The sequence below is a fragment of the Periplaneta americana genome, chromosome 3, assembly GCF_040183065.1.
Source record: "Periplaneta americana isolate PAMFEO1 chromosome 3, P.americana_PAMFEO1_priV1, whole genome shotgun sequence".
NCBI classification, from domain to species: Eukaryota; Metazoa; Arthropoda; class Insecta; order Blattodea; family Blattidae; genus Periplaneta; species Periplaneta americana.
In genome coordinates, this window is record NC_091119.1 from 29007216 (window position 1) to 29021689 (window position 14474).

The 14474-nt window shown below is 32.2% G+C and overlaps 1 long non-coding RNA gene across 1 annotated transcript; it reads right to left on the minus strand.

Moving 5' to 3' along the window:
• Positions 1–12751: 12751 nt before the first annotated feature.
• Positions 12752–12986, minus strand: LOC138697092 (uncharacterized). The gene is made up of 2 exons (XR_011331513.1): positions 12950–12986; positions 12752–12903 (listed from the first exon to the last, which is right to left on the minus strand). It is a non-coding gene; the product is annotated as an uncharacterized lncRNA (long non-coding RNA).
• Between the last annotated feature and the right edge of the window lie 1488 nt (positions 12987–14474).

The following is a 14474-nucleotide window of genomic DNA, read 5'->3' on the forward strand; positions in this document are numbered from 1 at the left end:
TTGCATAATACTGAGCGATTCCCCTTAAGAAATGGATGTAGAAATCTGCAGTATGCAGAATATAGATACGAGTAAATTGAATATTCATAAACATAAACCAGAACTTTGAGAACGAGGTGCACGAATAAAAAAAATAGGAACTTTGTTGAAGATGAACATTACCTCTTTAATCATTAGTACCGTAAAAACAGGATATGCAGCCACCAATGTGTTTTTTTATAGGGAAGGAACTATCGAGATTTAATTCCTCATATTTTTTCTCTAATTGTAGAAAGATCAAATGCAATGTTTGATAAGATATAATATGATCGCAGTAGTATCACGATTAGTCGTGCGTTTTGTAGGTTAAGGACATGCAGTTTTGAATACTATGTAGGATGATTTTGAAAATTTGAAGTAAAACATGGTTTTAATTAGTTTACAGGACATTAAAACATTATTCACGAAATGGATTTCACTATGGATCGTCCTGGATAATAAACATCCCAGTTAATCGAGAGTTTACTGCAGGCGTAAACGTCGGAGACTTCTAGAAATACTGAATATAATGTAAGATAACATAGCTTGCTCTTGACGTTGCATATGTTTTTATTAATTTCTCTTTTCCCTCTTCCAAAATGAAACTGTAACCAGCAATTCCTTACTTGAAGTAGTTATTTTTTGTTTAATAGCTAGCACTTTCGAGGCGCAATTTATTTGGTTAAATTGTTTAAAGTTTAAAGCATGTATTCAGAATATTTCGGGACCTGAATGAAGACAAAAGGCTTTCCCTGGTTTTTAAATACAGGAACACAACAAAAATTTGGCATTTTGAGTTATTCTTTAGAGTATTTAATGTACTAATACACTACATAAATCCTCAATGTTTATAAAGTGAAACCTCTCATTTACGGACATCGAAGGGACGTAACAATCTGTCCGCATCTGGGAGGTGTCCTTTATTGGGAGGGAGGCTCCCCAATCTAACAGTAAATTTTTAATACGCATTATATATCCCTTCACGCATTAAATGAAATGTATTACTGTAGTTTAGTTCTAAATACAGCATACTACAGTAAGTTCTTTGCAACTTTGAACTGCAGTAGATAAGATCGAAAAAGAAAAAAGTACAGTACTGTGCCATGCAATTTTATTCTAGGTCTACAGTTATGCAGTACTGTAATTTACAGTTTTCAACTTAACGTTTACGTTCAGGTGCCATGTCTCTCGAAAGAGAACTGATTAAAGTGAAAAGAATAATCCTACTAACCCTATCATGTGTTGAATACAATTTCACGATTGCAGATCTTAATGCCTTCTTTCATGTTAATGAATTTCTGTACTAAATTTTTCATTTTTGTAACGCATTAGGTCTTAGTTCTGTCCGTAGTCAGGGGTAAAGCAAGCTTTAGGACTGTGAAACAGCTGTCCGTGTCCGTGTCTGAGTGTGTCCGTAAACGAAAGTTAAATTGATCATTATTTCTATATTATTTCAGTCGGGACATAAAAATCTGTCCGCATATGAGGAGTGTCCGTATCTTGGGGGTGTCCTTAAGGAGAGGTTTCACTGTATACCGGAAAACAAATGCATACGCAAAGCGCATCCCTCAAAGTACATGCGCGCTATCTGTTGGTGCTAGTTCAGGATATCCCTATTGCAGTAAGGTGTTCGTCGACTGTTACCGGGATTAGTCTCTTATGTGCATGTGGGATTCTCCAATCAGATGACCGTTTCTGGTGTGGCACACGGCCGCGAAAGTTTGATTTCTGTGCGGATGGTCAAATTTAAAGAATATCTGAAACATTTTATTTCAATAGAATTGAGTTTCTTGCTTCCTCCAGTATTTCTGAAGCTTTATAATAATTATTATGCCTCTTTCACCTCAATACCGCTTGAATATAGAAGATGCTTTAACTTTAAATGTCTTAGGGACATTATTCTTTAAGTATTTCATTTTTCATTAACAATTTTCAGTGCTTCGTCAGTATAAAAGCGCTATCGACATTTTTGTGGGCGTCTAGCTAGTAACTTTATGTAGTTGAGACATTGTTTCTTCTATACTTTATTGCTAGAGGGCAGAAACAATGTTTGGAACTTTACCTTTATAGGACAAAGAGTGAGAAAGAAAGTTGCGAAGCCAACTAACTCAACCAATCCCCTGGGGGAACGAAATACCGACGTAACTGTTTATGTCAGAGAAAAAGAATGTGGGCAATACAAATATTTGTACAGCCAATTCTTACCTACATTCTCTATAACTCAAGTCCTTGTATCACACTCACCAGTTAAGAACCGGTGGCTAACATTAATTCAGTTCATATTTTACACAGATTCACCGTTATATAAATGGCTATCACTTTGGTTTTACATACTAACCAGGCTCAAATTTCAGTAAATCCTAATAGGATTTACGATAGATACAGACATAATTTTGGATAGAACTTTAAAATATTGTCTTGATTATACATCTTGATTATACAACTTTTAACACTGTACACTGTATCACAGGTCGTTCACATCACAGCCATAACAAAACTACAAAACACCTCCACATATGCAGAACACATCACAAATGCCAACCACACCTACAGAGACATCAACACAGACATGGAAATACTGCACATCCAACCAAAAAGCCAGAAACTCAACACATTAGAACAATATGAAATATACAGACACACGAAAACACACCCCTACGATATTCTCAACACACAACTCAATTTCAAAACACATACACTCTTTGACTCTACACTACGAACGCACCCACACAGGAAACAAGAGGCGCCAAGACCAACAAAGGCCAGTTCCGAAGATGACCGAAAATAAGTCGAAACATGTTAACAAGGTACGTTAAAATTTAAGACAAGAAAATTCTTATCATACATATTCCGAACTATAAGTGTTAATATTTTGCAATTCATTTTGCGTAATTTTCAGAAAAGTCTGTGAATATGTTAGAAATTTAATTTTTCAGTCGTTGACTTTACTACTTTATATATTTTGTTAGGTGTTAACCTTTACATAATAAATTGTATGATGTATGAACGTTTTCGTTGACCATGTCAACATCATCAGATACACTCTGTCATTTTACAATATCAATACTCTCAATGTTATCTACACAATTCACATACAATACAAGTTTACTGTCATATGAAGGTAAAACCTATTAAAAAATTATATGAATTAGTTTTATAATGTTGAATTGTGGATACCCCAACTGTCAACAATTAAAATATACTTATATTATCATGGGTATATTCTTTGCAAATCATCACATGTGAACGATAATATGAACGACGTAATGATATGAGGCTAAAAGTAAGATAAAGTATAAAAATGATGAGCTAACTCTATTTAAATCTATGCAAATCCTCACATGCATAGTAAAGCATTAAATAGAGTTAGCTCATCATTTTTATTTTTTATCTTACTTTTAGCCTCATATCATTACATCGTCCATATTATCGTTCACATGTGATGATTTGCAAAGAATATACCCATGATAATATAAGTATATTTTAATTGTTGACAGTTGGGGTATCCACAATTCAACATTATAAAACTAATTCATGTAATTTTTAATAGGTTTTACCTTCATATGACAGTAAACATGTATTGTATGTGAATTGTGTAGATAACATTGAGAGTATTGATATTGTAAAATTACAGAGTGTATCTGATGATGTTGACATGGTCAACGAAAACGTTCATACATCATACAATTTATTATGTAAAGGTTAACACCTAACAAAATATATAAAGTAGTAAAGTCAACGACTGAAAAATTAAATTTCTAACATATAAGTGTTAAGCTTACACGGTATCTATATTAATCATTATGAGCGAGTATAAATTCACTGATTGTTTGAAAAAGTGGTATTTTTTAGTAGTCTCCCTTTTTGGATCTACAGTCCATTCTGTTCCGTTACTAGGTGTGCAGAACTCAAGTTAGATTTAGTTTCTTAAAAGCGGCTAGTGACACATGTAAGGGAATTCTAGTAGTTTCCAGTGGCGTGGTTGCTTTTGGTAAACCTGAAAAGTGAACAGATATAAATACAAAATTCTCTTCTCATTCATTGTTTGCAGGTATATTTTGGGCTGTATGAATAAACGCAGCATTATTTGAGTCCAATGAATTAACCACCTCTTTTCAATTGCTTGTAGATGCTTAGCATAATAAAATGCCGCATCAGACTACGATTCCCATCGGGTTGATATTGCTGTAGGTGAAAATAGAATATGACGTGTTATTGATGTAAATAACTCAACTCTTCGCGATGGGTATTTAACAAATATTTTGTTTGAGGAGACATGCAAGTCAGCGACCTAGCACGTGATGTCTGAGTGTTTGTGTTTCATCATGGTAATTCACACATTCGATCTCCGGTGCAGCTCCCTGCGTTTTGCGTTCCCGAGGCTAAAAGCTTTGTAAATCTTACTTTAAAAATATGCCGTATATGTCTTCAATTATTGAAAATATTACGCAATTATAAAAATGACGAAAAAATTTATTTATTTGCAACATAAAGCCATTGCTTAATAAACAGCGTATTCCGAATCTCACCGGACCAGTGGACAACAATGACGTCACGCTGCAGCGAAATAGGAACAAAACTGCTGGAAGGCTCGATGGCTGTCATGGCGACTGTATAGGTTGTTGTCTGTGCTACGCTAGCAAAATTTTGCGAAATTTCCGTACTGCCATCTCGTTCAAAGAAATGAGAGCATAAACAATTTATTTCTTGAACCGGTAGTAATAACTGGTCCGTTGACATGTTCGCTCATAAGCCATTAACATATTGTTTTTACGTTGTGCTCATTACAAACAATACAGCAGAACACACCGCCATGACACAACAATGCACGATGTCATTCGTCTGCTAATTCCCGCCCTATACAAGAACCAATCAGATTCACTGATGGCGGCTGATGGAGACTGCCACCAGCTCTGCAAGCTGATGGCACCGGTGCGACACCGATGGAGCATCAGTGTCTCCATCGGTGAAATTCGGAACACCGTGATGCCGTCAGTTTGCTCAGCGCTGAGATTCGGAATACACTCAAAGTCGAAGATTGATAATTCGTATGGATAATGTTTAAGCATATCGTTACAAACTGCAGGGAAAAGGTGTAAATTCATTGACTTCCGGGTCTTACTCATTTAATAATAATAATAATAATAATAATAATAATAATAATAATAATAATAATAATAATAATACTAAGATTTATTCAAAATCATCCATCCTGAAATGACGTTGGCACTGGGATTGGAATTACAAGCATCAAAATATAAAGAATAAAGAGATGAGTAAAATAATTATTGGCTTTGTACATTCTTACCGCCTGGGACAGTCTTGCACACACCGGTTTAATATTCAAGTAACTTAAGTAGTTCTTTCTTTCTCAACTGGTGTCACATATGGTCAAATCCAATTCTTGACCGTGTGCCATATCTGTCCTAGTATGCAGTTTGAAATATTATATGCTTATATTATAAATTATATGAATATAACCGGTATGTGCCATATCTGTCCCAGAATGCGGTAAGGGGTTAAAACAAAAATTTTTGTAAACATATTTTTAAGCATCTTTTTATAATTTATTAAACATATTGGACCGACATGCCAATACTAACAAATAAATGATGATGAAAAGAACCTTCATTTGACTATTTATTATGAATCATTCAGTAACATTTTTACAATTCAATTCCAATAATTTGTTATAAATTGAAAAGTATTATATAAGAAAAACAATAATTTTTTCCATCTATTTAATTACTAAATTATCTTCCCCTTAAAAGATTAATGTTCAAAATAGTATATAAATTCGGAAATTAATTTGAATAATTTTAACACATTGAAAACGTAAATCACGAAGAAATAGCATTGTTTTCCGTCTATTTTTTTATTATTTATTTATTTACTCATTTATTTATTTATTTACTTACTTATTTAGTTATTTACTTATTTACTTATTAGTTATTCATTTATTTTGCTTATTTATTTATTTACTTATTTACTTATTAGTTATTGATTTACTTATTTATATATTTATCTACTTATTTATTTATTTATTTATTTATTTATTTACTTATTTATTTATTTACTTACTTATTTATTTATTTATTTATTTATTTATTTATTTATTTATTTACTTACTTACTTACTTATTTAATTAATTACTTATTTACTTATTTATTTATTTACTTATTTACTTATTTATTTATTTACTTAGTTATTTATTTAGTTATTTATTTACTTACTTATTTATTTATTTACTTATTTATTTATTTACTTACTTATTTACTTATTTATTTATTTACTTATTTACTTATTTATTTATTTACTTACTTACTTATTTACTTATTTATTTATTTACTTATTTACTTATTTACTTATTTATTTATTTATTTACTTACTTATTTAGTTATTTAGTTATTTATTTATTTTGCTTATTTATTTATTTACTTATTACTTATTTATTTACTTATTTATGTATTTATTTACTTATTTATTTATTTATTTATTTACTTATTTATTTGTTTATTTATTTACTTACTTACTTATTTACTTACTTACTTACTTACTTATTTATTTATCTACTTATTTATTTAGTTATTTATTTACTTATTTATATATTTATTTACTTATTTATTTATTGATTTATTTATTTATTTACTTATTTATTTATTTACTTACTTACTTATTTACTTACTTACTTACTTATTTACTTACTTACTTATTTACTTATTTATTTATTCATTTATTTATTTATTTACTTATTTACTTATTTCTTTATTTACTTATTTATTTATTTACTTATTTATTTATCTACTTATTTATTTATTTATTTATTTATTTACTTATGTATTTATTAGTTATTCATTTGTTTACTTATTTGTTTGTTTACTTATTTGTTTGTTTGTTTCTTTGTTTGTTTACTTATTTGTTTGTTTGTTTGTGTGTTTGTTTGTTTGTTTGTTTTTTTGTTTGTTTTAGTGTGGAATTTGAAGAGAGGTCTTCAGAATTTCCATCACAATTTTCAGAATCTCATAAAAGGGAATTATAAAAGATTTAAGGATATACATATAAATTTGGTAGACTTCCCTCGCTCCAAATAATAAGCCTGTAACATCCCAGTTGTAAAGCAAAATGCCATATTTTTCACTGAGGTATGGAAGGCAAGGGTCCACACCTGTGGAGTAACGGTACGCGTCTGGATGCGAAACCAGGTGGCCCGGGGTCGATTCCCGGTCGGGGCAAGTTACCTGGTTAAGGTTTTTCCGGAGTTTTCCCTCAACCCAATATGAGCAAATGCGGGGTAACTATCGGTGCTGGACCCCGGACTCATTTCACCGACATTATCACCTTCATTTCATTCCGACGCTAAATGACCTGAGATGTTGGTACAGCGTCGTAAAATAATCTACTAAAAATGGAAGGCAAGGTACATAATATTAATTAGCTCGCTTGTCAGCATTTATCTGCAGTGCCTGATTTGTGTCTCACTCAAAGTAAGTCGTAGTGTATGTATATGTATTTAATCACACTGCAAATGGGTGGTAGTGATAACTAATTGCACTCAATAATGACAATAATAAACACAACCAATAAAAAACAATAATTAATAATACTAATAATAATAATAATAAAATAATAATAACAAGGAGCATCCTAAATTAAATGAAGCATGGTCACTTAAAATAACATTTCAAGTAAATCTAATTTGTACCTTAACCGAAAGTTCGAACTAAGACCCTCGATTGTGACAGATTCATATCTGCACAAGTACCTTTCGACACTACACTTATTTCGCTATCAACTCACTCATTGCACTGATTCTACCTGATTTCACTAACACTTCTAACCATTTCACTGTTCAAATACTTTGTACAGCCACTTCACTGACACCAACACACTTCACTTACACAATAGACTTCACTGACACTACACACTTCACTGACACTACACACTTCACTGACACAACACACTTCCTCACTGATAGAACACTTCAAATAACAAGATATCAATTACACCCTTTAAGTAGTGTATATAATATACTACCGGCTATTATTAAAGTCCTTAAGCCTATTTTTAAGTACATTTTTGGTTATTGGTAAAGCCTTTAGTAAGTCTGCAGGTAAAGCATTCCAGTCCCTGATAGTACGATTGAGAAAAGAAAACTTTCCAGTGTCCGTCCTCTGTAGTGTCTAAAACCATTGCTTTCTGGGTTTTTCTATTGATGGAAATTATATCGACTCTTCTATGAGAGTCATCTTCAGACTCACAATGATTCTCCTCATGTACTTCCCATCCTCTGTTTCTTATATAATTTGGGTTATGTCATGGATTCTGTGTATGAGATTATGGATAGTGACGTATAAGAGATTGTTTAATACATGAGAGAGAGAGAGAAATCGTCCGGCCTTAATTAACGATGACCACGAGGATCCGGAAATTAATAGCATATAAAAATATAATTAATTAAATATGAGTATTGTCATAAAAATAAAATCTAATAATTAAGCACCACTGATTATCAATTATAAAATAAAATCTTAGAAGATGACTTTAAAATTATACTCATAAATAAAAGATTTTAATTAAAATCAGCATATCCTTAATTAAGGCTTTCTGAATGGTATAAATGAAATTGTATAATCTGCAGGGAATCTTTAAGAATTTGCGAGATGATTTTTTTAATTTCAAAAGATGATATTGATAATTGTTTTAAAAAATTATATGTAAATATTGGTAAAGAACTCCGAGCACCAAAATATAACCCTGTCACTGACCAATTGAAGAGAGGGATGTTATACTTGGCACTAAGGTAGGGAATGCAATGTTCGTAAATGGCCCTCTTTTCCTGATCAACCTGATGAGCTTGGTTTAGATCTCTCTCCATGCGTATAGTTGGATCTATGATAATAGCCTTTTGTTGTTGCCTGTTTATTGCTATTATATCCGCTCTTCTATGAGAGTCGTCTTCAGAAATGCAGTGGACCTCTTCATGAATTTCCCAACCCTTGTTCGAAGAAGACAGGCGTTAACTCCACGGACTCTATGATGACTGTTGTTACGCAATAACTCTCCTTTCCGACAAAAGCCCAACACGTGGCCAAGAGATAATAGAAGTGCAATTCAATTGTTTTAATAAAAATGAAACTGAATCAACAAACCCTTCTTGACTTGTAATCGTCCATAGAGTTCAGTGAAGAATCTAGTGGAATATATTTTGTAATGATGAGATGATACAAAAATGTATTACAACTTTTGTAAGTGTTTTAATATTTTATGCTCGACCATGCCGAAATGTAGTAATTATACACCTGGTAGCAGCCCTTTAATGGACCGCATTAAAGTACACCTATTCATTAAAGTTCAGGTGTTCCACCAATCAGAAAACACTATTGTAGCAATATGAAAGCGCAAGTATCGATTATTCTCGGATATGCAATCGAAACACAACTAGCGAAAAGTCAAGGAGACTGGAAATCCAATACTGTCGCAGAAGGTTATGTTCTGTTACTATAATAATTAGCGTTAATTGTAAATATTATTCAAATAAATTCAGTTTGTCATCTCGTTTTTCAATGTCTAAATCAATTTCAAGGTTATATCAAGATTAATGTTTATTTTACTCTCTAAATTATATGAAGGTCAATGACATTTGTTTCTCGGAAAATTCAATACTTTCGCGTCTGCGCACATCTCACAATTTACTAGATATTGCACAAGGTCAGTTCCGCTCCTCAGTCAGATAAGAATAAAATGAATACTTATGAATAATTTCAATTTAGAAATACGGTCGAGCATAAAAAGTCGTATGAAACTTGCCTATATTGGTAATTAGGACGCGTTTCATAAACATACTCCCGTCTTAATTACTACCATTATAGGCTCGTTGCATAATGTACTATTATTGCATTAGAGTACTTTATTTCTTCTAATCTTTGTATACTTACTTCTAATCTTGTAATAGTCAATTAAATCCCACTCGAGTTATGATTTTCTCTAGATGAATCAAAACCTCCAGTGAGATTGATGTAGATAAACTTGATGGAAATAGCAGGAAGATAATGAACGATAAATGTAGGACCTACACAGTTTTACAGTTGAATGTGACTATACTTTACGAGATGATTGATTTGAAATTGATTGGTGGAAAAAAGAAATAGAATGAAGTAGTCGTATTGATTAATCTGAAACGCTGGTTCATATACACAGAATATTGATGCTGTGGATATCACGTAGAGTATATTTTTTGTGCAGTTGGCACTTGCTCTCCTAATTTATATTTGGTACAGCCTACACTGGACATGTACATATTGCCCGGTCATCATCGGTTATTGGAAACCACCTGTAGATCTGTTCCGTTTTCATTTGCAATGCTAACATATTGCAGGATTAAATTTGCAGCTCCCAATGTAGTGGAAGCGCGATAAGCGTGTTATCAAGGGATGGGAATGTTGATTTGTTATCGTTGCTTTATAGCCAACTCAGGGTAATTAACAGAAGATAACACGTGTCACGGAATGACAACTAAATATTTCAGTTGTTCTTGCCCCTAAAAGTGACATATCGGGGGTTAAAATCTACATGAAGTACAATCATATTTATTGTAATATCTACTGTATACGAGATTACACTTATATAAAGCTCTTACTCTAACTTCAACAAACTAAATTATTTATTACTAGCCGTACCCGTGCGCTCCGCTGTACCCGTTAGAAATAAATATAAAGTAATTACATAATTGAAATAGGTCGTTTGATCCAGGGAACATTGGTGTTTGATAGAAGGATAAATCGTTTAATATGTTACTTAATTTAAATTACATTTAAATAATTAAAATGCGGTCATTTTGGCCCAGAGAGCAATCGTTTGGTGCAATGACAATTTCTTTAACATGTTTCTTAATTGTTACTAAATGCAACCATGATTTAATGAACATTGACATATCATTTAGTCTTAATGTGTATTCTTTATATTACTTGCTATATGTTTCAGAAGTCACTGTAATAACATTGTAGAATTATGTCCATCTAGAGAAACTACACTTTCCAATGGTGAAATAATAATTAAACAATTAATTAGCTTCCGATATTACTTCATACAAACACAGAAACATTCTCTGTAGGCTATATTTAATAGCTTTCGGTTGTTGTTGTTGTCGTCCAAGGCCCCTTATAGACGAAGTCATTTGTTTTTATTTCAGTACAGCGCCTTAGATGGCGTTGTTATTGTAATTTTAAAGCTCATTTATCTCATTAAATATCAGTCCTATCAAAATTTTGTGTAGAATAAAACTTTTCGGAAATTATTTTTAAAGAAACGTTTGTTATGTACCATTTTTCATGAAAATCAATAATAAGCGAGATATTTCGATTTATTTACTTCAGGCCCCCTTGTAACCCGCCTTTTAAATAAAGTATTTTGAATGCCATATAGCCTAAAATCTAAGTTACAACGAACTTAATTTATATTCCTATTTTCATATAAATCGGTTCAGCCATTATCGCGTCAACTGCCAAATATTAATTGTCACTATAACAGATGTTATTCTGTTGGACCAATTAATAACATCTTTAGTAAATTCGTCTAGGTAGCAGTACATGATTCTGTACAGATTGCTGTGCACTTTACTGCGGAATCCCGGCCATTAGTCACTCAGCTTAGTGCGCTCCTTGTATAATGGCAGTTGACTTGAAATAAAAACGTCAACGTATGTGCCCAACTTGGAGTCAGGCCACAAGAGGGAAACGCTGTAGGAGGAGAGTTCGGTCCGGTGCTGTGGATTGAATTCGGCGTAGCTCAGTGATCAGAGCGCTTGGTACGTAGAACCAAGGACCCGGGTTCGATCACCGGCGCCGGAGCGAATTTTTCTCCTCAAATATTAATTGTCACTATAACAGGTGTTATTCTGTTGAACCAATTAATAACATCTTTAGTAAATTTCTTTTGTTCAGATGCAATTTTTTTAAGAATTATAAGAGCTGGATGAATGAATTTTTCTAGTAGATATTACAGACCTAGTTTTATAGAATATACCTCATTTAATAGTTGCTTCTTACTGAAATTTGCTTTAAAATATTGTTTAACTTATTTAGTTTTTTTTCCCTTAAATATCTGTAATTCTGTAGCCGGGATGAAAAGGGTCTTAACTCAATTTTTTGTGAAAATGAGATTTGTGCGAGATCGTGCGTATTTGCTTGTTTTCCGCACAAAACCAATACGCGATAAGTGTGAAATACCACATTCAAAATATTCCCAACGTAACACACATAACAATTTCCCTCTTCTTACCGCTTAAGCGCGACATTCATTTTACTGCTTTAGGCTTTTAACATATTATTTTTAGAGACGTTTAACATTTTAATAATTATAAATTGGAAACTTACCACTGCAATTTCACCTAAATTGCAATGTTAATTGTTGTTTTTAAATATTTGCAAAGATTAAGTAAAGTCTACTACTCCACGAAACTTATTGCATTCCTGATACAAGTAACATTAAGGAAGCCGTGAAAAAATCAACGAGATTCCAGATGCCGATGTTATTACTGCAATATGTTATATAAATAATATTGTTAAAATACTAAAATGAAATTAAATCATTACATAACCTTACCGTTTGTTTTAAGTTCGCATTTATAGACTGGGGGAAAAAAAAGACAGACTATATCACGGCCTGCTGGAGTATAGTAAACACAGAAAACATTTTATAGCAACAATGTTGAAGAAAGATATTTTAGTGTTCCGAAGTTGCCGTCATTAAACAGAAACCAACATGTAGATTTCATTGCAACTAATTAGAAATTCGTCTTTCAGGTATGTAATAAAGGATCTTCGCACAAAATAATGTACGATACACGAGCGGTATGTTTGTTTTCATGTTCTCGGAAATTAAAAAAATCTCATCTACGTTTCGCTTTTTCAATCTTTTCCTCGACCATGAAAACGTCAACATACCGCTCTTGTAACGTATATTACTATTGTTTATATTCTGAAAACGGAAACAATTCTCTACAATTTGGTAAAAGGGTTAAATTCAAATAAGACTCCTGACTGGATTTATAGAGCGTTACCAAATGTCCTAAGTTCTTTTTGAATCGAGCAAACACAGAATAAAGGACTTAAGAATATTTAATACTTTATTCCTTACAAACCATCACAAGTTTACTTTCCACGCTTCCCTATTAAAAAGGTCTAACTTGTATTTTAGCCATTTATCACATACTGATGTCCTTTCCTTTTAAAACTTTAAGCACCAGGGTAAACAGTCCTATAATTGTTTAAGATCCATTTCCCATTCCTAATAATTTACATTTCTCATTTATTTTGACATGAAAAAGGTCTTATTTTTAAATAAGCCGTTCTACTCAGTTTGGATTCTAGTTTTAAAAGGTTTAAGTGCGGCTACTTTTGGAAATAATCAAGAAAATTGTTAAATGTTAATTAGAAAAAACTCTATAATTGACACCAATTTCAATCTTTCTACTGCTGTCCTGAAAAGTATAACATTTTTCATAAGAACTTTTTCCTCCCGGCCACAGAATTATAGTGTAATATATATTCACGACAGTGTTTAAATTTAATATAATTGTTGTAATAAGAGCCTCTGTGAAACTTGAAATTTCTATATGAAGTACTTTCTGAGAAAAGTACACCTGAGAACAAAAAATGTACATTCAGGGAAAAGAATGTAAAGTTTTCTTGTTTTCGCTTACTATGAACTCGTCCTAAAAAGCTCCAGACACATATTCTTCGTCTTCATCATCATCTCTCTACCTCTTTGTGTGTCTTCTTGTTTTTCTTGTCTCTTTCTCTGAGTTACGAGGGAATGACTGAAGTTCTACGAGAAAAGGGGGCGTGGAATTTTATGCATGGATATAGAAAAATTGTGAAAATCAAGACAAGAACAACAGTAAACACAAAACTAATTTCATAATCATATTCTAGACATACTTAACTATAAAGGGATATAAAAATACAAAATTGCAGGATTTTCGTCCTAATTTGATTGTTGAAAATGTGTCAATCACGTAAAAATCACAACTTCACAGAACAATTCAAACAAAGAAAAAAAACAGTAAATGCAGAAAGTGGTAAATATAGCAGCGTGACAAATAATTGAATGAAATGTCCCGAGAAAAATGTGTACGTTCACAAAATATCACTCTATTCCTTCCAGAGTTATAAGGGAATGACTGAAGTTCTATCACAGTCTAGTATATACAGTCACGAAGCTTGAGTTTATGAGGATACTAGGAACAATAGACTGTGCAGTTACTATTTCGAATTGTCTGTTATGAGGCGATAGTAGCGATCCTAGTGGTTAGCAACTATCTATGGATGCATATTTACTACATATTGAGCTTCGTGTCTGTATATACTAGACTGTGGTTCTACGACAAAAGGGGGCGTGTATCTATGGAGATAGAAAAAGCGTGAAAATCAAGACATAAACAACAGTAAACACAAAAC